This window comes from Bombus affinis, unplaced genomic scaffold, assembly GCF_024516045.1.
Source record: "Bombus affinis isolate iyBomAffi1 unplaced genomic scaffold, iyBomAffi1.2 ctg00000301.1, whole genome shotgun sequence".
NCBI classification, from domain to species: Eukaryota; Metazoa; Arthropoda; class Insecta; order Hymenoptera; family Apidae; genus Bombus; species Bombus affinis.
The window spans coordinates 20,723-47,895 of NW_026108986.1; the positions used below are offsets into that span (position 1 = coordinate 20,723).

General features: G+C 42.4%; 1 long non-coding RNA gene across 5 annotated transcripts in view; it reads right to left on the minus strand.

The window, feature by feature from the left end:
- Positions 1–10,046: 10,046 nt before the first annotated feature.
- The window catches only part of LOC126927899 (uncharacterized), a 52,155-nt gene continuing 35,028 nt past the window's right edge, over positions 10,047–27,173 (minus strand). Inside the window, exon 3 of one of the 5 annotated variants that reach the window (XR_007716024.1) lies at positions 10,047–10,091. This is a non-coding gene — a long non-coding RNA (uncharacterized LOC126927899). Of the gene's footprint in view, positions 10,092–14,264; positions 14,310–17,639; positions 17,685–20,592; positions 20,638–23,967; positions 24,013–27,173 lie in introns of those variants that run through there. The other 4 variants (XR_007716025.1, XR_007716026.1, XR_007716027.1 and 1 more) reach the window with 4 other exon arrangements.

The window sequence follows — 27,173 nt, forward strand, 5'->3', positions numbered from 1 at the left end:
TTTCGTGTTATTACCTAATTTTGTCAGGCATTTCTGACATCACATTGCACTTTACTATGTGCAAATAGTACTACTTATGTGAAACTATTGGTAAATTGTAAACACTTGTCAGTAGGCAATTCGATAAAGACTTCTGGGTCCTCGGGCTGGTGCGAATATTTCAATGTCCGTATGTGCCAAACCGTTGGTTTGTGATACACCTTTACGCGCCCTCGCTCGCTGCGCTCGCTCGAAAACTAAAGCCTAACCAAAAACAAATCCATCTTGCGTTCATTATTCAATATGGTGGCGACTTATTTCACATTTGCTAACGTGTCTGATAGGATGTGAGTTTGGACTAAATTTTTACGAGCGAGCGGAGCGAGCGAGCAGCGATCACAATTTCCAAGCTATACATATACCTTATATTTCCTTACACATATTTCGTGTTTGTACCTAATTTTGTCAGCCATTTCGGACATCACATTGCTCTGTAGTATGTGGAAATTGAACTATTTATGTGAAACTATTGGTAAACTGTAAACATTTGTCAGTAGGCAATAGGATAGAGACTTCCGGCTCCTCGGGCTGGTGTGAATATTTCAATGCCCCATGTGCCATGCCGTTGGATTGTGACACAACTTTCCGCGTCCCTCGCTCGCCGTGCTCGCTCGAAAATTATAGCCTAACCTAAAACCAATTCATCTTGCGTTCATTATTCGATATAGTGGCGACTTATTTCAAATTTGCGAACGTGTCGGATCGGATGTGAGGTTGGACTAAATCTTTACGAGCGAGCGGTGCGAGCGAGCAACGATCACAATTTCCAAGCTATGCATATACCTTATATTGCCTTGCATATATTTCGTGTTATTACCTAATTTTGTCAGGCATTTCTGACATCACATTGCACTTTACTATGTGCAAATAGTACTACTTATGTGAAACTATTGGTAAATTGTAAACACTTGTCAGTAGGCAATTCGATAAAGACTTCTGGTTCCTCGGGGTGGTGCGAATATTTCAATGTAAGTATGTGCCAAACCGTTGGTTTGTGATACACCTTTACGCGTCCCTCGCTCGCTGCGCTCGCTCGAAAACTAAAGCCTAACCTATAACCAATCCATATTGCGTTCATTATTCGATATGGTGGCGACATATTTCAAATTTGCGAACGTGTCGGATCGGTTGTGAGGTTGGACTAGATTTTTACGAGCGAGCAGCGATCACAATTTCCAAGCTATACATACACCTTATATAGCCATGCATATATTTCGTGTTATTACCTAATTTTGTCATCCATTTCTGACATCACATTGCACTTTACTATGTGCAAATAGTACTACTTATGTGAAACTATTGGTAAACTGTAAACATTTGTCAGTAGGCAATTCGATAAAGACTTCTGGCTCCTCGGGCTGGTGCGAATATTTCAATGTCCGTATGTGCCAAAGCGTTGGTTTGTGATACACCTTCACGCGTCCCTCGCGCGCTGCGCCCGCTCGAAAACTAAAAACTAACCTAAAACACATCCATCTTGCGTTCATTATTCAATATAGTGGCGACTTATTTCAAATTTGGGAACGTGTCTGATCGGATGTGAGGTTGGACTAAATTTTTACGAGCGAGCGGAGCGAGTGAGCAACGATCACAATTTCCAAGCTATACATGTACCTTATATTGCGTTGCATATATTTCGTGTTATTACCTAATTTTGTCAGCCATTTCGGACATCACATTGCTCTGTAGTATGTGGAAATAGTACTATTTATGTGAAACTATTGGTAAACTGTAAACATTTGTCAGTAGGCAATAGGATAAAGACTTCCGGCTCCTCGGGCTGGTGCGAATATTTCAATGTACCCATGTGCCAAACCGTTGGATTGTGACACAACTTTCCGCGTCCCTCGCTCGCCGTGCACGCTCGAAAACTTTAGCCTAACCTAAAACCAATTCATCTTGCGTTCATTATTCGATATGGTGGCGACTTATTTCAAATTTGCGAACGTGTCGGATCGGATGTGAGGTTGGACTAAATCATTACAAGCGAGCGGAGCGAGCGAGCAACGTTCACAATTTCCAAGCTATACATATACCTTATATTGCCTTGCATATATTTCGTGTTATTACCTAATTTTGTCAGGCATTTCTGACATCACATTGCACTTTACTATGTGCAAATAGTACTACTTATGTGAACCTATTGGTAAATTGTAAACACTTGTCAGTAGGCAATTCGATAAAGACTTCTGGCTCCTCGGGGTGGTGCGAATATTTCAATGTCCGTATGTGCCAAACCGTTGGTTTGTGATACACCTTTACGCGTCCCTCGCTCGCTGCGCTCGCTCGAAAACTAAAGCCTAACCTATAACCAATAAATCTTGCGTTCATTATTCGATATGGTGGCGACATATTTCAAATTTGCGAACGTGTCGGATCGGTTGTGAGGTTGGACTAGATTTTTACGAGCGAGCGGAGCGAGCGAGCAGCGATCACAATTTCCAAGCTATACATATACCTTATATTGCCTTGCACATATTTCGTGTTAGTACCTAATTCTGTCAGCCATTTCGGACATCACATTGCACTGTACTATGAGGAAATAGTACTATTTATGTGAAACTATTGGTAAACTGTAAGCAATTGTCAGTAGGCAATAGGATAGAGACTTCCGGCTCCTCGGGCTGGTGCGAATATATCAATGTACCCATGTGCCAAACCGTTGGATTGTGACACAACTTTCCGCGTCCATCGCTCGCCGTGCGCGCTCGAAAACTTTAGCCTAACCTAAAACAAATTCATCTTGCGTTCATTATTCGATATAGTGGCGACTTATTTCAAATTTGGGAACGTGTCTGATCGGATGTGAGGTTGGACTAAATCTTTACGAGCGAGCGGAGCGAGCGAGCAACGATCACAATTTCCAAGTTATACATATACCTTGTATTACCTTGCATATATTTCGTGTTATTACCTAATTTTGTCAGCTATTTCGGAAATCACATTGCACTTTACTATGTGCAAATAGTACTATTTATGTGAAACTATTGGTAAACTGTAAACATTTGTCAGTAGGCAATAGCATAAAGACTTCTGCCTCCTCGGGCTGGTGCGAATATTTCAATGTCCGTATGTGCCAAACCGTTGGTTTGTGATACACCTTTACGCGTCCCTCGCTCGCTGCGCTCGCTCGAAAACTGAAGCCTAACCTAAAACAAATCCATCTTGCGTTCATTATTCAATATGGTGGCGACTTATTTCACATTTGCTAACGTGTCTGATAGGATGTGAGTTTGGACTAAATTTTTACGAGCGAGCGGAGCGAGCGAGCAGCGATCACAATTTTCAAGCTATACATATACCTTATATTGCCTTGCACATATTTCGTGTTAGTACCTAATTTTGTCAGCCATTTCGGACATCACATTGCTCTGTAGTATGTGGAAATTGTACTATTTATGTGAAACTATTGGTAAACTGTAAACATTTGTCAGTAGGCAATAGGATAGAGACTTGCGGCTCCTCGGGCTGGTGTGAATATTTCAATGCCCAATGTGCCATACCGTTGGATTGTGACACAACTTTCCGCGTCCCTCGCTCGCCGTGCTCGCTCGAAAATTATAGCCTAACCAAAAACCAATTCATCTTGCGTTCATTATTCGATATAGTGGCGACTTATTTAAAATTTGCGAACGTGTCGGATCGGATGTGAGGTAGGACTAAATCTTTACGTGCGAGCGGAGCGAGCGAGCAACGATCACAATTTCCAAGCTATACATATACCTTATATTGCCTTGCATATATTTCGTGTTATTACCTAATTTTGTCAGGCATTTCTGACATCACATTGCACTTTACTATGTGCAAATAGTACTACTTATGTGAAACTATTGGTAAATTGTAAACATTTGTCAGTAGGCAATTCGATAAAGACTTCTGGCTCCTCGGGGTGGTGCGAATATTTCAATGTCCGTATGTACCAAACCGTTGGTTTGTGATACACCTTTACGCGTCCCTCGCTCGCTGGGCTCGCTCGAAAACTAAAGCCTAACCTATAACCAATCCATCTTGCGCTCATTATTCGATATGGTGGCGACATATTTCAAATTTGCGAACGTGTCGGATCGGTTGTGAGGTTGGACTAGATTTTTACGAGCGAGCGGAGCGAGCGAGTAGCGATCACAATTTCCAAGCTATACATATACCTTATATTGCCTTGCACATATTTCGTGTTAGTACCTAATTTTGTCAGCCATTTCGGACATCACATTGCACTGTACTATGTGGAAATAGTACTATTTATGTGAAACTATTGGTAAACTGTAAACATTTGTCAGTAGGCAATAGGATAAAGACTTCCGGCTCCTCGGGCTGGTGCGAATATTTCAATGTACCCATGTGCCAAACCGTTGGATTGTGACACAACTTTCCGCGTCCCTCGCTCGCCGTGCACGCTCGAAAACTTTAGCCTAACCTAAAACCAATTCATCTTGCGTTCATTATTCGATATGGTGGCGACTTATTTCAAATTTGCGAACGTGTCGGATCGGATGTGAGGTTGGACTAAATCATTACAAGCGAGCGGAGCGAGCGAGCAACGATCACAATTTCCAAGCTATACATATACCTTATATTGCCTTGCATATATTTCGTGTTATTACCTAATTTTGTCAGGCATTTCTGACATCACATTGCACTTTACTATGTGCAAATAGTACTACTTATGTGAAACTATTGGTAAATTGTAAACACTTGTCAGTAGGCAATTCGATAAAGACTTCTGGCTCCTCGGGGTGGTGCGAATATTTCAATGTCCGTATATGCCAAACCGTTGGTTTGTGATACACCTTTACGCGTCCCTCGCTCGCTGCGCTCGCTCGAAAACTAAAGCCTAACCTATAACCAATAAATCTTGCGTTCATTATTCGATATGGTGGCGACATATTTCAAATTTGCGAACGTGTCGGATCGGTTGTGAGGTTGGACTAGATTTTTACGAGCGAGCGGAGCGAGCGAGCAGCGATCACAATTTCCAAGCTATACATATACCTTATATTGCCTTGCACATATTTCGTGTTAGTACCTAATTCTGTCAGCCATTTCGGACATCACATTGCACTGTACTATGAGGAAATAGTACTATTTATGTGAAACTATTGGTAAACTGTAAGCATTTGTCAGTAGGCAATAGGATAGAGACTTCCGGCTCCTCGGGCTGGTGCGAATATATCAATGTACCCATGTGCCAAACCGTTGGATTGTGACACAACTTTCCGCGTCCATCGCTCGCCGTGCGCGCTCGAAAACTTTAGCCTAACCTAAAACAAATTCATCTTGCGTTCATTATTCGATATAGTGGCGACTTATTTCAAATTTGGGAACGTGTCTGATCGGATGTGAGGTTGGACTAAATCTTTACGAGCGAGCGGAGCGAGCGAGCAACGATCACAATTTCCAAGTTATACATATACCTTATATTGCCTTGCACATATTTCGTGTTAGTACCTAATTTTGTCAGCCATTTCGGACATCACATTGCTCTGTAGTATGTGGAAATTGTACTATTTATGTGAAACTATTGGTAAACTGTAAACATTTGTCAGTAGGCAATAGGATAGAGACTTGCGGCTCCTCGGGCTGGTGCGAATATTTCAATGTACCCATGTGCCAAACCGTTGGATTGTGACACAACTTTCCGCGTCCATCGCTCGCCGTGCGCGCTCGAAAACTTTAGCCTAACCTAAAACAAATTCATCTTGCGTTCATTATTCGATATCGTGGCGACTTATTTCAAATTTGCGAACGTGTCGGATCGGTTGTGAGGTTGGACTAGATTTTTACGAGCGAGCGGAGCGAGCGAGCAGCGATCACAATTTCCAAGCTATACATATACCTTATATTGCCTTGCACATATTTCGTGTTAGTACCTAATTTTGTCAGGCATTTCTGACATCACATTGCACTTTACTATGTGCAAATAGTACTACTTATGTGAAACTATTGGTAAATTGTAAACATTTGTCAGTAGGCAATTCGATAAAGACTTCTGGCTCCTCGGGCTGGTGCGAATATTTCAATGTCCGTATGTGCCAAACCGTTGGTTTGTGATACACCTTCACGCGTCCCTCGCGCGCTGCGCCCGCTCGAAAACTAAAGACTAACCTAAAACACATCCATCTTGCGTTCATTATTCAATATAGTGGCGACTTATTTAAAATTTGCGAACGTGTCGGATCGGATGTGAGGTAGGACTAAATCTTTACGTGCGAGCGGAGCGAGCGAGCAACGATCACAATTTCCAAGCTATAAATATACCTTATATTGCCTTGCATATATTTCGTGTTATTACCTAATTTTGTCAGGCATTTCTGACATCACATTGCACTTTACTATGTGCAAATGGTACTACTTATGTGAAACTATTGGTAAATTGTAAACATTTGTCAGTAGGCAATTCTATAAAGACTTCTGGCTCCTCGGGGTGTTGCGAATATTTCAATGTCCGTATGTGCCAAACAGTTGATTTGTGATACACCTTTACGCGTCCCTCGCTCGCTGGGCTCGCTCGAAAACTAAAGCCTAACCTATAACCAATCCATCTTGCGTTCATTATTCGATATGGTGGCGACATATTTCAAATTTGCAAACGTGTCGGATCGGTTGTGAGGTTGGACTAGATTTTTACGAGCGAGCGGAGCGAGCGAGTAGCGATCACAATTTCCAAGCTATACATATACCTTATATTGCCTTGCACATATTTCGTGTTAGTACCTAATTTTGTCAGCCATTTCGGACATCACATTGCACTGTACTATGTGGAAATAGTACTATTTATGTGAAACTATTGGTAAACTGTAAACATTTGTCAGTAGGCAATAGGATAAAGACTTCCGGCTCCTCGGGCTGGTGCGAATATTTCAATGTACCCATGTGCCAAACCGTTGGATTGTGACACAACTTTCCGCGTCCCTCGCTCGCCGTGCACGCTCGAAAACTTTAGCCTAACCTAAAACCAATTCATCTTGCGTTCATTATTCGATATGGTGGCGACTAATTTCAAATTTGCGAACGTGTCGGATCGGATGTGAGGTTGGACTAAATCTTTACGAGCGAGCGGAGCGAGCGAGCAACGATCACAACTTCCAAGCTATACATATACCTTATATTGCCTTGCATATATTTCGTGTTATTACCTAATTTTGTCAGGCATTTCTGACATCACATTGCACTTTACTATGTGCAAATAGTACTACTTATGTGAAACTATTGGTAAATTGTAAACACTTGTCAGTAGGCAATTCGATAAAGACTTCTGGCTCCTCGGAGTGGTGCGAATATTTCAATGTCCGTATGTGCCAAACCGTTGGTTTGTGATACACCTTTACGCGTCCCTCGCTCGCTGCGCTCGCTCGAAAACTAAAGCCTAACCTATCACCAATCCACCTTGCGTTCATTATTCGATATGGTGGCGACATATTTCAAATTTGCGAACCTGTCGGATCGGTTGTGAGGTTGGACTAGATTTTTACGAGCGAGCGGAGCGAGCGAGCAGCGATCACAATTTCCAAGCTATACATATACCTTATATTGCCTTGCACATATTTCGTGTTAGTACCTAATTTTGTCAGCCATTTCTGACATCACGTTGCACTTTACTATGTGCAAATAGTACTACTTATGTAAAACTATTGGTAAACTATAAACATTTGTCAGTAGACAATAGGATAAAGACTTCCGGCTCCTCGGGCTGGTGCGAAAGTTTCAATGTCACCATCTGCCAAACCGTTGGATTGTGACACAACTTTCCGCGTCCCTCGCTCGCAGTGCTCGCTCGAAAACTATAGCCTAAACTAAAACCAATCCCTGTTGCGTTAGTCATTCGACATTGTGGCGACTTATTTCAAATTTGCGAACGTGTCGGATCGGTTGTGAGGTTGGACTAGATTTTTACGAGCGAGCGGAGCGAGCGAGCAGCGATCACAATTTCCAAGCTATACATATACCTTATATTGCCTTGCACATATTTCGTGTTAGTACCTAATTTTGTCAGCCATTTCGGACATCACATTGCTCTGTAGTATGTGGAAATTGTACTATTTATGTGAAACTATTGGTAAACTGTAAACATTTGTCAGTAGGCAATAGGATAGAGACTTCCGGCTCCTCGGGCTGGTGTGAATATTTCAATGCCCCATGTGCCATACCGTTGGATTGTGACACAACTTTCCGCGTCCCTCGCTCGCCGTGCTCGCTCGAAAATTATAGCCTAACCTAAAACCAATTCATCTTGCGTTCATTATTCGATATAGTGGCGACTTATTTCAAATTTGCGAACGTGTCGGATCGTTTGTGAGGTTGGTCTAGATTTTTACGAGCGAGCGGAGCGAGCGAGCAGCGATCACAATTTCCAAGCTATACATATACCTTATATTGCCTTGCACATATTTCGTGTTAGTACCTAATTTTGTCAGCCATTTCGGACATCGCATTGCACTGTACTATGTGGAAATAGTACTATTTATGTGAAACTACTGGTAAACTGTATACATTTGTCAGTGGGCAATAGGATAGAGACTTCTGGCTCCTCGGGCTGGTGCGAATATTCCAATGTCCGTATGTGCCTAACCGTTGGTTTGTGATACACCTTTACGCGTCCCTCGCTGGCTGCGCTCGCTCGAAAACTATAGCCTAACCTAAAACCAATCCATCTTGCGTTCATTATTCGATATGGTGGCGACTTATTTCAAATTTGGGAACGTGTCGGATCGGATGTGAGGTTGGACTAAATTGTTATGAGAGAGCGGAGCGAGCGAGCAACGATCACAGTTTCCAAGTTATACATATACCTTATATTGCCTTGCATATATTTCGTGTTATTACCTAATTTTGTCAGGCATTTCTGATATCACATTGCACATTACTATGTGCAAATAGTACTACTTATGTGAAACTATTGGTAAATTGTAAACACTTGTCAGTAGGCAATTCGATAAAGACTTCTGGCTCCTCGGGGTGGTGCGAATATTTCAATGTCCGTATGTGTCAAACCGTTGGTTTGTGATACACCTTTACGCGTCCCTCGCTCGCTGCGCTCGCTCGAAAACTAAAGCCTAACCTATAACCAATCCATCTTGCGTTCATTATTCGATATGGTGTCGACATATTTCAAATTTGCGAACGTGTCGGATCGGTTGTGAGGTTGGACTAGATTTTTACGAGCGAGCGGAGCGAGCGAGCAGCGATCACAATTTCCAAGCTATACATATACCTTATATTGCCTTGCACATATTTCGTGTTAGTACCTAATTCTGTCAGCCATTTCGGACATCACATTGCACTGTACTATGTGGAAATAGTACTATTTATGTGAAACTATTGGTAAACTGTAAGCATTTGTCAGTAGGCAATAGGATAGAGACTTCCGGCTCCTCGGGCTGGTGCGAATATTTCAATGTACCCATGTGCCAAACCGTTGGATTGTGACACAACTTTCCGCGTCCCTCGCTCGCAGTGCTCGCTCGAAAACTATCGCCTAAACTAAAACCAATCCCTGTTGCGTTAGTCATTCGACATTGTGGCGACTTATTTCAAATTTGCGAACGTGTCGGATCGGTTGTGAGGTTGGACTAGATTTTTACGAGCGAGCGGAGCGAGCGAGCAGCGATCACAATTTCCAAGCTATACATATACCTTATATTGCCTTGCACATATTTCGTGTTTGTACCTAATTTTGTCAGGCATTTCTGACATCACATTGCACTTTACTATGTGCAAATAGTACTACTTATGTGAAACTATTGGTAAATTGTAAACATTTGTCAGTAGGCAATTCGATAAAGACTTCTGGCTCCTCGGGCTGGTGCGAATATTTCAATGTCCGTATGTGCCAAACCGTTGGCTTGTGATACACCTTCACGCGTCCCTCGCGCGCTGCGCCCGCTCGAAAACTAAAGACTAACCTAAAACACATCCATCTTGCGTTCATTATTCAATATAGTGGCGACTTATTTCAAATTTGGGAACGTGTCTGATCGGATGTGAGGTTGGACTAAATTTTTACGAGCGAGCGGAGCGAGCGAGCAACGATCACAATTTCCAAGCTATACATGTACCTTATATTGCGTTGCATATATTTCGTGTTATTACCTAATTTTGTCAGCCATTTCGGACATCACATTGCTCTGTAGTATGTGGAAATAGTACTATTTATGTGAAACTATTGGTAAACTATAAACATTTGTCAGTAGACAATAGGATAAAGACTTCCGGCTCCTCGGGCTGGTGCAAATATTTTAATGTCCTTATGTGCCAAACCGTTGGTTTGTGACACAACTTTCCGCGTCCCTCGCTCGCAGTGCTCGCACGAAAACTATAGCCTCACCTAAAACCAATCCATCTAGAGTTCATTATTCGATATGGTGGCGACATATTTCAAATTTGGGAACGTGTCGGATCGGATGTGAGGTTGGACTAAATTTTTACGAGCGAGCGGAGCGAGCGAGCAACGATCACAATTTCCAAGTTATACATATACCTTATATTACCTTGCATATATTTCGTGTTATTACCTAAGTTTGTCAGCTATTTCGGAAATCACATTGCACTTTACTATGTGCAAATAGTACTATTTATGTGAAACTATTGGTAAACTGTAAACATTTGTCAGTAGGCAATAGCATAAAGACTTCTGGCTCCTCGGGCTGGTGCGAATATTTCAATGTCCGTATGTGCCAAACCGTTGGTTTGTGATACACCTTTACGCGTCCCTCGCTCGCTGCGCTCGCTCGAAAACTAAAGCCTAACCTAAAACAAATCCATCTTGCGTTCATTATTCAATATGGTGGCGACTTATTTCACATTTGCTAACGTGTCTGATAGGATGTGAGGTTGGACTAAATTTTTACGAGCGAGCGGAGCGAGCGAGCAGCGATCACAATTTCCAAGCTATACATATACCTTATATTGCCTTGCACATATTTCGTGTTGGTACCTAATTTTGTCAGCCATTTCGGACATCACATTGCTCTGTAGTATGTGGAAATTGTACTATTTATGTGAAACTATTGGTAAACTGTAAACATTTGTCAGTAGGCAATAGGATAGAGATTTCCGGCTCCTCGGGCTGGTGTGAATATTTCAATGCCCCATGTGCCATACCGTTGGATTGTGACACAACTTTCCGCGTCCCTCGCTCGCCGTGCTCGCTCGAAAATTATAGCCTAACCTAAAACCAATTCATCTTGCTTTCATTATTCGATATAGTGGCGACTTATTTCAAATTTGCGAACGTGTCGGATCGTTTGTGAGGTTGGTCTAGATTTTTACGAGCGAGCGGAGCGAGCGAGCAGCGATCACACTTTCCAAGCTATACATATACCTTATATTGCCTTGCACATATTTCGTGTTAGTACCTAATTTTGTCAGCCATTTCGGACATCGCATTGCACTGTACTATGTGGAAATAGTACTATTTATGTGAAACTACTGGTAAACTGTATACATTTGTCAGTGGGCAATAGGATAGAGACTTCTGGCTCCTCGGGCTGGTGCGAATATTCCAATGTCCGTATGTGCCCTACCGTTGGTTTGTGATACACCTTTACGCGTCCCTCGCTGGCTGCGCTCGCTCGAAAACTATAGCCTAACCTAAAACCAATCCATCTTGCGTTCATTATTCGATATGGTGGCGACTTATTTCAAATTTGGGAACGTGTCGGATCGGATGTGAGGTTGGACTAAATTGTTATGAGAGAGCGGAGCGAGCGAGCAACGATCACAGTTTCCAAGTTATACATATACCTTATATTGCCTTGCATATATTTCGTGTTATTACCTAATTTTGTCAGGCATTTCTGACATCACATTGCACATTACTATGTGCAAATAGTACTACTTATGTGAAACTATTGGTAAATTGTAAACACTTGTCAGTAGGCAATTCGATAAAGACTTCTGGCTCCTCGGGGTGGTGCGAATATTTCAATGTCCGTATGTGTCAAACCGTTGGTTTGTGATACACCTTTACGCGTCCCTCGCTCGCTGCGCTCGCTCGAAAACTAAAGCCTAACCTATAACCAATCCATCTTGCGTTCATTATTCGATATGGTGTCGACATATTTCAAATTTGCGAACGTGTCGGATCGGTTGTGAGGTTGGACTAGATTTTTACGAGCGAGCGGAGCGAGCGAGCAGCGATCACAATTTCCAAGCTATACATATACCTTATATTGCCTTGCACATATTTCGTGTTAGTACCTAATTTTGTCAGCCATTTCGGACATCACATTGCTCTGTAGTATGTGGAAATTGTACTATTTATGTGAAACTATTGGTAAACTGTAAACATTTGTCAGTAGGCAATAGGATAGAGACTTCCGGCTCCTCGGGCTGGTGTGAATATTTCAATGCCCCATGTGCCATACCGTTGGATTGTGACACAACTTTCCGCGTCCCTCGCTCGCCGTGCTCGCTCGAAAATTATAGCCTAACCTAAAACCAATTCATCTTGCGTTCATTATTCGATATAGTGGCGACTTATTTCAAATTTGCGAACGTGTCGGATCGGATGTGAGGTTGGACTAAATCTTTACGAGCGAGCGGAGCGAGCGAGCAACGATCACAATTTCCAAGCTATACATATACCTTATATTGCCTTGCATATATTTCGTGTTATTACCTAATTTTGTCAGGCATTTCTGACATCACATTGCACTTTACTATGTGCAAATAGTACTACTTATGTGAAACTATTGGTAAATTGTAAACATTTGTCAGTAGGCAATTCGATAAAGACTTCTGGCTCCTCGGGCTGGTGCGAATATTTCAATGTCCCCATCTGCCAAACCGTTGGTTTGTGACACACCATTACGCGTCTCTCGATCGCTGCGCTCGCTCGAAAGCTATAGCCTAACCGATAACCAATCCATCTTGCGTTCATTATTCGATATGGTGGCGACATATTTCAAATTTGCGAACGTGTCGGATCGGTTGTGAGGTTGGACTAGATTTTTACGAGCGAGCGGAGCGAGCGAGCAGCGATCACAATTTCCAAGCTATACATACACCTTATATTGCCCTGCACATATTTCGTATTAGTACCTAATTTTGTCAGCCATTTCGGACATCACATTGCTCTGTAGTATGTGGAAATTGTACTATTTATGTGAAACTATTGGTAAACTGTAAACATTTGTCAGTAGCCAATAGGATAGAGACTTCCGGCTCCTCGGGCTGGTGTGAATATTTCAATGTACCCATGTGCCAAACCGTTGGATTGTGACACAACTTTCCGCGTCCCTCGCTCGCCGTGCACGCTCGAAAACTTTAGCCTAACCTAAAAACAATTCATCTTGCGTTCATTATTCGATATGGTGGCGACATATTTCAAACTTGCGAACGTGTCTGATCGGATGTGAGCTTGGACTAAATTTTTACGAGCGAGCGGAGCGAGCGAGCAACGGTCACAACTTCCAAGCTATACATATACCTTATATTGCCTTGCATATATTTCGTGTTATTACCTAATTTTGTCAGCCATTTCTGACATCACGTTGCACTTTACTATGTGCAAATATTACTACTTATGTAAAACTATTGGTAAACTATAAACATTTGTCAGTAGACAATAGGATAAAGACTTCCGGCTCCTCGGGCTGGTGCGAATATTTCAATGTCCCCATCTGCCAAACCGTTGGATTGTGACACAACTTTCCGCGTCGCTCGCTCGCAGTGCTCGCTCGAAAACTATAGCCTAAACTAAAACCAATCCCTGTTGCGTTAGTCATTCGACATCGTGGCGACTTATTTCAAATTTGCGAACGTGTCGGATCGGTTGTGAGGTTGGACTAGATTTTTACGAGCGAGCGGAGCGAGCGAGCAGCGATCACAATTTCCAAGCTATACATATACCTTATATTGCCTTGCACATATTTCGTGTTAGTACCTAATTTTGTCAGGCATTTCTGACATCACATTGCACTTTACTATGTGCAAATAGTACTACTTATGTGAAACTATTGGTAAATTGTAAACATTTGTCAGTAGGCAATTCGATAAAGACTTCTGGCTCCTCGGGCTGGTGCAAATATTTCAATGTCCGTATGTGCCAAACCGTTGGTTTGTGATACACCTTTACGCGTCCCTCGCTCACTGCGCTCGCTCGAAAACTAAAGCCTAACCTAAAACACATCCATCTTGCGTTCATTATTCAATATAGTGGCGACTTATTTCAAATTTGGGAACGTGTCTGATCGGATGTGAGGTTGGACTAAATTTTTACGAGCGAGCGGAGCGAGCGAGCAACGATCACAATTTCCAAGCTATACATGTACCTTATATTGCGTTGCATATATTTCGTGTTATTACCTAATTTTGTCAGCCATTTCGGACATCACATTGCTCTGTAGTATGTGGAAATAGTACTATTTATGTGAAACTATTGGTAAACTGTAAACATTTGTCAGTAGGCAATAGCATAAAGACTTCCGGCTCCTCGGGCTGGTGCGAATATTTCAATGTCCCCATCTGCCAAACCGTTGGATTGTGACACACCATTACGCGTCTCTCGATCGCTGCGCTCGCTCGAGAGCTATAGCCTAACCTATAACCAATCCATCTTGCGTTCATTATTCGATATGGTGGCGACATATTTCAAATTTGCGAACGTGTCGGATCGGTTGTGAGGTTGGTCTAGATTTTTACGAGCGAGCGGAGCGAGCGAGCAGCGATCACAATTTCCAAGCTATACATATACCTTATATTGCCTTGCACATATTTCGTGTTAGTACCTAATTTTGTCAGCCATTTCGGACATCACATTGCACTGTACTATGTGGAAATAGTACTATTTATGTGAAACTACTGGTAAACTGTATACATTTGTCAGTGGGCAATAGGATAGAGACTTCCGGCTCCTCGGGCTGGTGCGAATATTTCAATGTCCCCATGTGCCATACCGTTGGATTGTGACACAACTTTCCGCGTCCCTCGCTCGCCGTGCTCGCTCGAAAACTATAGCCTAACCTAATACCAATCCATCTTGCGTTCATTATTCGATATGGCTGCGACATATTTCAAATTTGCGAACGTGTCGGACCGGATGTGAGCTTGGACTAAATCTTTACGAGCGAGCGTAGCGAGCGAGCAACGATCACAATTTCCAAGCTATACATATACCTTATATTGCCTTGCATATATTTCGTGTTATTACCTAATTTTGTCAGCCATTTCTGACATCACATTGCACTTTACTATGTGCAAATAGTACTACTTATGTGAAACTATTGGTAAACTGTAAACATTTGTCAGTAGGCAATTCGATAAAGACTTCTGGCTCCTCGGGCTGGTGCGAATATTCCAATGTCCGTATATGCCTAACCGTTGGTTTGTGATACACCTTTACGCGTCCCTCGCTGGCTGCGCTCGCTCGAAAACTATAGCCTAACCAAAAACCAATCCATCTTGCGTTCATTATTCGTTATGGTGGCGACTTATTTCAAATTTGCGAACGTGTCTGATCGGATGTGAGGTTGGACTAAATTTTTACGAGCGGGCGGAGCGAGCGAGCAGAGATGACAATTTCCAAGCTATACATATACCTTATATTGTCTTGCATATATTTCGTGTTATTACCTAATTTTGTCAGCCATTTCTGACATCACATTGCACTTTACTATGTGCAAATAGTACTACTTATGTGAAACTATTGGTAAACTGTAAACATTTGTCAGTATGCAATAGCATAAAGACTTCCGGCTCCTCGGGCTGGTGCGAATAATTCAATGTCCCCATCTGCCAAACCGTTGGTTTGTGACACACCATTACGCGTCTCTCGATCGCTGCGCCCGCTCGAAAGCTATAGCCTAACCTATAACCAATCCCTGTTGCGTTAGTCATTCGACATTGAGGCGACTTATTTAAAATTTGGGAACGTTTCGGATCGGTTGTGAGGTTGGACTAGATTTTTACGAGCGAGCGGAGCGAGCGAGCAACGATCACAATTTCCAAGCTACACATATACCTTATATTGCCTTGCATATATTTCGTGTTATTACCTAATTTTGTCAGCCATTTCTGACATCACATTGCACTTTACTATGTGCAAATAGTACTACTTATGTAAAACTATTGGTAAACTGTAAACATTTGTCAGTAGGCAATTCGATAAAGACTTCTGAGTCCTCGGGCTGGTGCGAATATTTCAATGTCCGTATCTGCCAAACCGTTGGTTTGTGATACACCTTTACGCGTCCCTCGCTCGCTGCGCTCGCTCGAAAACTAAAGCCTAACCTAAAACAAATCCATCTTGCGTTCATTATTCAATATGGTGGCGACTTATTTCACATTTGCTATCGTGTCTGATAGGATGTGAGGTTGGACTAAATTTTTACGAGCGAGCGGAGCGAGCGAGCAGCGATCACAATTTCCAAGCTATACATATACCTTATATTGCTTGCATATATTTCGTGTTATTACCTAATTTTGTCAGCCATTTCTGACATCACATTGCACTTTACTATGTGCAAATAGTACTACTTATGTGAAACTATTGGTAAACTGTAAACATTTGTCAGTAGGCAATAGGATAAAGACTTCCGGCTCCTCGGGCTGGTGCGAATATTTCAATGTACCCATGTGCCAAACCGTTGGATTGTGACACAACTTTCCCCGTCTCTCGCTCGCCGTGCACGCTCGAAAACTTTAGCCTAACCTAAAAACAATTCATCTTGCGTTCATTATTCGATATGGTGGCGACTTATTTCAAATTTGCGAACGTGTCGGATCGGTTGTGAGGTTGGACTAAATTTTTACGAGCGAGCGGAGCGAGCGAGCAGCGATCACAATTTCCAAGCTATACATATACCTTATATTGCCTTGCACATATTTCGTATTAGTACCTAATTTTGTCAGCCATTTCGGACATCACATTGCTCTGTAGTATGTGGAAATTGTACTATTTATGTGAAACTATTGGTAAACTGTAAACATTTGTCAGTAGGCAATAGGATAGAGACTTCCGGCTCCTCGGGCTGGTGTGAATATTTCAATGTCCCCATCTGCCAAACCGTTGGATTGTGACACAACTTTCCGCGTCGCTCGCTCGCAGTGCTCGCTCGAAAACTATAGCCTAAACTAAAACCAATCCCTGTTGCGTTAGTCATTCGACATCGTGGCGACTTATTTCAAATTTGCGAACGTGTCGGATCGGTTGTGAGGTTGGACTAGATTTTTACGAGCGAGCGGAGCGAGCGAGCAGCGATCACAATTTCCAAGCTATACATATACCTTATATTGCCTTGCACATATTTCGTGTTAGTACCTAATTTTGTCAGGCATTTCTGACATCACATTGCACTTTACTATGTGCAAATAGTACTACTTATGTGAAACTATTGGTAAATTGTAAACATTTGTCAGTAGGCAATTCGATAAAGACTTCTGGCTCCTCGGGCTGGTGCAAATATTTCAATGTCCGTATGTGCCAAACCGTTGGTTTGTGATACACCTTTACGCGTCCCTCGCTCACTGCGCTCGCTCGAAAACTAAAGCCTAACCTAAAACACATCCATCTTGCGTTCATTATTCAATATAGTGGCGACTTATTTCAAATTTGGGAACGTGTCTGATCGGATGTGAGGTTGGACTAAATTTTTACGAGCGAGCGGAGCGAGCGAGCAACGATCACAATTTCCAAGCTATACATGTACCTTATATTGCGTTGCATATATTTCGTGTTATTACCTAATTTTGTCAGCCATTTCGGACATCACATTGCTCTGTAGTATGTGGAAATAGTACTATTTATGTGAAACTACTGGTAAACTGTATACATTTGTCAGTGGGCAATAGGATAGAGACTTCTGGCTCCTCGGGCTGGTGCGAATATTCCAATGTCCGTATGTGCCCTACCGTTGGTTTGTGATACACCTTTACGCGTCCCTCGCTGGCTGCGCTCGCTCGAAAACTATAGCCTAACCTAAAACCAATCCATCTTGCGTTCATTATTCGATATGGTGGCGACTTATTTCAAATTTGGGAACGTGTCGGATCGGATGTGAGGTTGGACTAAATTGTTATGAGAGAGCGGAGCGAGCGAGCAACGATCACAGTTTCCAAGTTATACATATACCTTATATTGCCTTGCATATATTTCGTGTTATTACCTAATTTTGTCAGGCATTTCTGACATCACATTGCACATTACTATGTGCAAATAGTACTACTTATGTGAAACTATTGGTAAATTGTAAACACTTGTCAGTAGGCAATTCGATAAAGACTTCTGGCTCCTCGGGGTGGTGCGAATATTTCAATGTCCGTATGTGTCAAACCGTTGGTTTGTGATACACCTTTACGCGTCCCTCGCTCGCTGCGCTCGCTCGAAAACTAAAGCCTAACCTATAACCAATCCATCTTGCGTTCATTATTCGATATGGTGTCGACATATTTCAAATTTGCGAACGTGTCGGATCGGTTGTGAGGTTGGACTAGATTTTTACGAGCGAGCGGAGCGAGCGAGCAACGATCACAATTTCCAAGTTATACATATACCTTATATTGCCTTGCATATATTTCGTGTTATTACCTAATTTTGTCAGCCATTTCTGACATCACATTGCACTTTACTATGTGCAAATAGTACTACTTGTGTGAAACTATTGGTAAACTGTAAACATTTGTCAGTAGGCAATAGCATACAGACTTCCGGCTCCTCGGGCTGATGCGAATATTTCAATGTCCCCATCTGCCAAACCGTTGGTTTGTGACACACCATTACGCGTCTCTCGATCGCTGCGCTCGCTCGAAAGCTATAGCCTAACCGATAACCAATCCATCTTGCGTTCATTATTCGATATGGTGGCGACATATTTCAAATTTGCGAACGTGTCGGATCGGTTGTGAGGTTGGACTAGATTTTTACGAGCGAGCGGAGCGAGCGAGCAGCGATCACAATTTCCAAGCTATACATACACCTTATATTGCCTTGCACATATTTCGTATTAGTACCTAATTTTGTCAGCCATTTCGGACATCACATTGCACTTTACTATGTGCAAATAGTACTATTTATGTGAAACTATTGGTAAACTGTATACATTTGTCAGTAGGCAATTCGATAAAGACTTGTGGCTCCACGGGCTGGTGCGAATATTCCAATGTCCGTATGTGCCTAACCGTTGGTTTGTGATACAACTTTCGCGTCCCTCGCTGGCTGCGCTCGCTTGAAAACTATAGCCTAACCTAAAACCAATCCATCTTGCGTTCATTATTCGATATGGTGGCGACTTATTTCATATTTGCGAACGTGTCGGATCGGATGTGAGAATGGACTAAATCTTTACGAGCGAGCGGAGCGAGCGAGCAGCGATCACAATTTCCAAGCTATACATACACCTTATATTGCCTTGCACATATTTCGTATTAGTACCTAATTTTGTCAGCCATTTCGGACATCACATTGCTCTGTAGTATGTGGAAATTGTACTATTTATGTGAAACTATTGGTAAACTGTAAACATTTGTCAGTAGCCAATAGGATAGAGACTTCCGGCTCCTCGGGCTGGTGTGAATATTTCAATGTACCCATGTGCCAAACCGTTGGATTGTGACACAACTTTCCGCGTCCCTCGCTCGCCGTGCACGCTCGAAAACTTTAGCCTAACCTAAAAACAATTCATCTTGCGTTCATTATTCGATATGGTGGCGACATATTTCAAACTTGCGAACGTGTCTGATCGGATGTGAGCTTGGACTAAATTTTTACGAGCGAGCGGAGCGAGCGAGCAACGGTCACAACTTCCAAGCTATACATATACCTTATATTGCCTTGCATATATTTCGTGTTATTACCTAATTTTGTCAGCCATTTCTGACATCACGTTGCACTTTACTATGTGCAAATATTACTACTTATGTAAAACTATTGGTAAACTATAAACATTTGTCAGTAGACAATAGGATAAAGACTTCCGGCTCCTCGGGCTGGTGCGAATATTTCAATGTCCCCATCTGCCAAACCGTTGGATTGTGACACAACTTTCCGCGTCGCTCGCTCGCAGTGCTCGCTCGAAAACTATAGCCTAAACTAAAACCAATCCCTGTTGCGTTAGTCATTCGACATCGTGGCGACTTATTTCAAATTTGCGAACGTGTCGGATCGGTTGTGAGGTTGGACTAGATTTTTACGAGCGAGCGGAGCGAGCGAGCAGCGATCACAATTTCCAAGCTATACATATACCTTATATTGCCTTGCACATATTTCGTGTTAGTACCTAATTTTGTCAGGCATTTCTGACATCACATTGCACTTTACTATGTGCAAATAGTACTACTTATGTGAAACTATTGGTAAATTGTAAACATTTGTCAGTAGGCAATTCGATAAAGACTTCTGGCTCCTCGGGCTGGTGCAAATATTTCAATGTCCGTATGTGCCAAACCGTTGGTTTGTGATACACCTTTACGCGTCCCTCGCTCACTGCGCTCGCTCGAAAACTAAAGCCTAACCTAAAACACATCCATCTTGCGTTCATTATTCAATATAGTGGCGACTTATTTCAAATTTGGGAACGTGTCTGATCGGATGTGAGGTTGGACTAAATTTTTACGAGCGAGCGGAGCGAGCGAGCAACGATCACAATTTCCAAGCTATACATGTACCTTATATTGCGTTGCATATATTTCGTGTTATTACCTAATTTTGTCAGCCATTTCGGACATCACATTGCTCTGTAGTATGTGGAAATAGTACTATTTATGTGAAACTATTGGTAAACTGTAAACATTTGTCAGTAGGCAATAGCATAAAGACTTCCGGCTCCTCGGGCTGGTGCGAATATTTCAATGTCCCCATCTGCCAAACCGTTGGATTGTGACACACCATTACGCGTCTCTCGATCGCTGCGCTCGCTCGAGAGCTATAGCCTAACCTATAACCAATCCATCTTGCGTTCATTATTCGATATGGTGGCGACATATTTCAAATTTGCGAACGTGTCGGATCGGTTGTGAGGTTGGTCTAGATTTTTACGAGCGAGCGGAGCGAGCGAGCAGCGATCACAATTTCCAAGCTATACATATACCTTATATTGCCTTGCACATATTTCGTGTTAGTACCTAATTTTGTCAGCCATTTCGGACATCACATTGCACTGTACTATGTGGAAATAGTACTATTTATGTGAAACTACTGGTAAACTGTATACATTTGTCAGTGGGCAATAGGATAGAGACTTCCGGCTCCTCGGGCTGGTGCGAATATTTCAATGTCCCCATGTGCCATACCGTTGGATTGTGACACAACTTTCCGCGTCCCTCGCTCGCCGTGCTCGCTCGAAAACTATAGCCTAACCTAATACCAATCCATCTTGCGTTCATTATTCGATATGGCTGCGACATATTTCAAATTTGCGAACGTGTCGGACCGGATGTGAGCTTGGACTAAATCTTTACGAGCGAGCGTAGCGAGCGAGCAACGATCACAATTTCCAAGCTATACATATACCTTATATTGCCTTGCATATATTTCGTGTTATTACCTAATTTTGTCAGCCATTTCTGACATCACATTGCACTTTACTATGTGCAAATAGTACTACTTATGTGAAACTATTGGTAAACTGTAAACATTTGTCAGTAGGCAATTCGATAAAGACTTCTGGCTCCTCGGGCTGGTGCGAATATTCCAATGTCCGTATATGCCTAACCGTTGGTTTGTGATACACCTTTACGCGTCCCTCGCTGGCTGCGCTCGCTCGAAAACTATAGCCTAACCAAAAACCAATCCATCTTGCGTTCATTATTCGTTATGGTGGCGACTTATTTCAAATTTGCGAACGTGTCTGATCGGATGTGAGGTTGGACTAAATTTTTACGAGCGGGCGGAGCGAGCGAGCAGAGATGACAATTTCCAAGCTATACATATACCTTATATTGTCTTGCATATATTTCGTGTTATTACCTAATTTTGTCAGCCATTTCTGACATCACATTGCACTTTACTATGTGCAAATAGTACTACTTATGTGAAACTATTGGTAAACTGTAAACATTTGTCAGTATGCAATAGCATAAAGACTTCCGGCTCCTCGGGCTGGTGCGAATAATTCAATGTCCCCATCTGCCAAACCGTTGGTTTGTGACACACCATTACGCGTCTCTCGATCGCTGCGCCCGCTCGAAAGCTATAGCCTAACCTATAACCAATCCCTGTTGCGTTAGTCATTCGACATTGAGGCGACTTATTTAAAATTTGGGAACGTTTCGGATCGGTTGTGAGGTTGGACTAGATTTTTACGAGCGAGCGGAGCGAGCGAGCAACGATCACAATTTCCAAGCTACACATATACCTTATATTGCCTTGCATATATTTCGTGTTATTACCTAATTTTGTCAGCCATTTCTGACATCACATTGCACTTTACTATGTGCAAATAGTACTACTTATGTAAAACTATTGGTAAACTGTAAACATTTGTCAGTAGGCAATTCGATAAAGACTTCTGAGTCCTCGGGCTGGTGCGAATATTTCAATGTCCGTATCTGCCAAACCGTTGGTTTGTGATACACCTTTACGCGTCCCTCGCTCGCTGCGCTCGCTCGAAAACTAAAGCCTAACCTAAAACAAATCCATCTTGCGTTCATTATTCAATATGGTGGCGACTTATTTCACATTTGCTATCGTGTCTGATAGGATGTGAGGTTGGACTAAATTTTTACGAGCGAGCGGAGCGAGCGAGCAGCGATCACAATTTCCAAGCTATACATATACCTTATATTGCTTGCATATATTTCGTGTTATTACCTAATTTTGTCAGCCATTTCTGACATCACATTGCACTTTACTATGTGCAAATAGTACTACTTATGTGAAACTATTGGTAAACTGTAAACATTTGTCAGTAGGCAATAGGATAAAGACTTCCGGCTCCTCGGGCTGGTGCGAATATTTCAATGTACCCATGTGCCAAACCGTTGGATTGTGACACAACTTTCCCCGTCTCTCGCTCGCCGTGCACGCTCGAAAACTTTAGCCTAACCTAAAAACAATTCATCTTGCGTTCATTATTCGATATGGTGGCGACTTATTTCAAATTTGCGAACGTGTCGGATCGGTTGTGAGGTTGGACTAAATTTTTACGAGCGAGCGGAGCGAGCGAGCAGCGATCACAATTTCCAAGCTATACATATACCTTATATTGCCTTGCACATATTTCGTATTAGTACCTAATTTTGTCAGCCATTTCGGACATCACATTGCTCTGTAGTATGTGGAAATTGTACTATTTATGTGAAACTATTGGTAAACTGTAAACATTTGTCAGTAGGCAATAGGATAGAGACTTCCGGCTCCTCGGGCTGGTGTGAATATTTCAATGTCCCCATCTGCCAAACCGTTGGATTGTGACACAACTTTCCGCGTCGCTCGCTCGCAGTGCTCGCTCGAAAACTATAGCCTAAACTAAAACCAATCCCTGTTGCGTTAGTCATTCGACATCGTGGCGACTTATTTCAAATTTGCGAACGTGTCGGATCGGTTGTGAGGTTGGACTAGATTTTTACGAGCGAGCGGAGCGAGCGAGCAGCGATCACAATTTCCAAGCTATACATATACCTTATATTGCCTTGCACATATTTCGTGTTAGTACCTAATTTTGTCAGGCATTTCTGACATCACATTGCACTTTACTATGTGCAAATAGTACTACTTATGTGAAACTATTGGTAAATTGTAAACATTTGTCAGTAGGCAATTCGATAAAGACTTCTGGCTCCTCGGGCTGGTGCAAATATTTCAATGTCCGTATGTGCCAAACCGTTGGTTTGTGATACACCTTTACGCGTCCCTCGCTCACTGCGCTCGCTCGAAAACTAAAGCCTAACCTAAAACACATCCATCTTGCGTTCATTATTCAATATAGTGGCGACTTATTTCAAATTTGGGAACGTGTCTGATCGGATGTGAGGTTGGACTAAATTTTTACGAGCGAGCGGAGCGAGCGAGCAACGATCACAATTTCCAAGCTATACATGTACCTTATATTGCGTTGCATATATTTCGTGTTATTACCTAATTTTGTCAGCCATTTCGGACATCACATTGCTCTGTAGTATGTGGAAATAGTACTATTTATGTGAAACTATTGGTAAACTGTAAACATTTGTCAGTAGGCAATAGCATAAAGACTTCCGGCTCCTCGGGCTGGTGCGAATATTTCAATGTCCCCATCTGCCAAACCGTTGGATTGTGACACACCATTACGCGTCTCTCGATCGCTGCGCTCGCTCGAGAGCTATAGCCTAACCTATAACCAATCCATCTTGCGTTCATTATTCGATATGGTGGCGACATATTTCAAATTTGCGAACGTGTCGGATCGGTTGTGAGGTTGGTCTAGATTTTTACGAGCGAGCGGAGCGAGCGAGCAGCGATCACAATTTCCAAGCTATACATATACCTTATATTGCCTTGCACATATTTCGTGTTAGTACCTAATTTTGTCAGCCATTTCGGACATCACATTGCACTGTACTATGTGGAAATAGTACTATTTATGTGAAACTACTGGTAAACTGTATACATTTGTCAGTGGGCAATAGGATAGAGACTCCCGGCTCCTCGGGCTGGTGCGAATATTTCAATGTCCCCATGTGCCATACCGTTGGATTGTGACACAACTTTCCGCGTCCCTCGCTCGCCGTGCTCGCTCGAAAACTATAGCCTAACCTAATACCAATCCATCTTGCGTTCATTATTCGATATGGCTGCGACATATTTCAAATTTGCGAACGTGTCGGACCGGATGTGAGCTTGGACTAAATCTTTACGAGCGAGCGTAGCGAGCGAGCAACGATCACAATTTCCAAGCTATACATATACCTTATATTGCCTTGCATATATTTCGTGTTATTACCTAATTTTGTCAGCCATTTCTGACATCACATTGCACTTTACTATGTGCAAATAGTACTACTTATGTGAAACTATTGGTAAACTGTAAACATTTGTCAGTAGGCAATTCGATAAAGACTTCTGGCTCCTCGGGCTGGTGCGAATATTCCAATGTCCGTATATGCCTAACCGTTGGTTTGTGATACACCTTTACGCGTCCCTCGCTGGCTGCGCTCGCTCGAAAACTATAGCCTAACCAAAAACCAATCCATCTTGCGTTCATTATTCGTTATGGTGGCGACTTATTTCAAATTTGCGAACGTGTCTGATCGGATGTGAGGTTGGACTAAATTTTTACGAGCGGGCGGAGCGAGCGAGCAGAGATGACAATTTCCAAGCTATACATATACCTTATATTGTCTTGCATATATTTCGTGTTATTACCTAATTTTGTCAGCCATTTCTGACATCACATTGCACTTTACTATGTGCAAATAGTACTACTTATGTGAAACTATTGGTAAACTGTAAACATTTGTCAGTATGCAATAGCATAAAGACTTCCGGCTCCTCGAGCTGGTGCGAATAATTCAATGTCCCCATCTGCCAAACCGTTGGTTTGTGACACACCATTACGCGTCTCTCGATCGCTGCGCCCGCTCGAAAGCTATAGCCTAACCTATAACCAATCCCTGTTGCGTTAGTCATTCGACATTGAGGCGACTTATTTAAAATTTGGGAACGTTTCGGATCGGTTGTGAGGTTGGACTAGATTTTTACGAGCGAGCGGAGCGAGCGAGCAACGATCACAATTTCCAAGCTACACATATACCTTATATTGCCTTGCATATATTTCGTGTTATTACCTAATTTTGTCAGCCATTTCTGACATCACATTGCACTTTACTATGTGCAAATAGTACTACTTATGTAAAACTATTGGTAAACTGTAAACATTTGTCAGTAGGCAATTCGATAAAGACTTCTGAGTCCTCGGGCTGGTGCGAATATTTCAATGTCCGTATCTGCCAAACCGTTGGTTTGTGATACACCTTTACGCGTCCCTCGCTCGCTGCGCTCGCTCGAAAACTAAAGCCTAACCTAAAACAAATCCATCTTGCGTTCATTATTCAATATGGTGGCGACTTATTTCACATTTGCTATCGTGTCTGATAGGATGTGAGGTTGGACTAAATTTTTACGAGCGAGCGGAGCGAGCGAGCAGCGATCACAATTTCCAAGCTATACATATACCTTATATTGCTTGCATATATTTCGTGTTATTACCTAATTTTGTCAGCCATTTCTGACATCACATTGCACTTTACTATGTGCAAATAGTACTACTTATGTGAAACTATTGGTAAACTGTAAACATTTGTCAGTAGGCAATAGGATAAAGACTTCCGGCTCCTCGGGCTGGTGCGAATATTTCAATGTACCCATGTGCCAAACCGTTGGATTGTGACACAACTTTCCCCGTCTCTCGCTCGCCGTGCACGCTCGAAAACTTTAGCCTAACCTAAAAACAATTCATCTTGCGTTCATTATTCGATATGGTGGCGACTTATTTCAAATTTGCGAACGTGTCGGATCGGTTGTGAGGTTGGACTAAATTTTTACGAGCGAGCGGAGCGAGCGAGCAGCGATCACAATTTCCAAGCTATACATATACCTTATATTGCCTTGCACATATTTCGTATTAGTACCTAATTTTGTCAGCCATTTCGGACATCACATTGCTCTGTAGTATGTGGAAATTGTACTATTTATGTGAAACTATTGGTAAACTGTAAACATTTGTCAGTAGGCAATAGGATAGAGACTTCCGGCTCCTCGGGCTGGTGTGAATATTTCAATGTCCCCATCTGCCAAACCGATGGATTGTGACACAACTTTCCGCGTCGCTCGCTCGCAGTGCTCGCTCGAAAACTATAGCCTAAACTAAAACCAATCCCTGTTGCGTTAGTCATTCGACATCGTGGCGACTTATTTCAAATTTGCGAACGTGTCGGATCGGTTGTGAGGTTGGACTAGATTTTTACGAGCGAGCGGAGCGAGCGAGCAGCGATCACAATTTCCAAGCTATACATATACCTTATATTGCCTTGCATATATTTCGTGTTATTACCTAATTTTGTCAGCCATTTCTGACATCACGTTGCACTTTACTATGTGCAAATATTACTACTTATGTAAAACTATTGGTAAACTATAAACATTTGTCAGTAGACAATAGGATAAAGACTTCCGGCTCCTCGGGCTGGTGCGAATATTTCAATGTCCCCATCTGCCAAACCGTTGG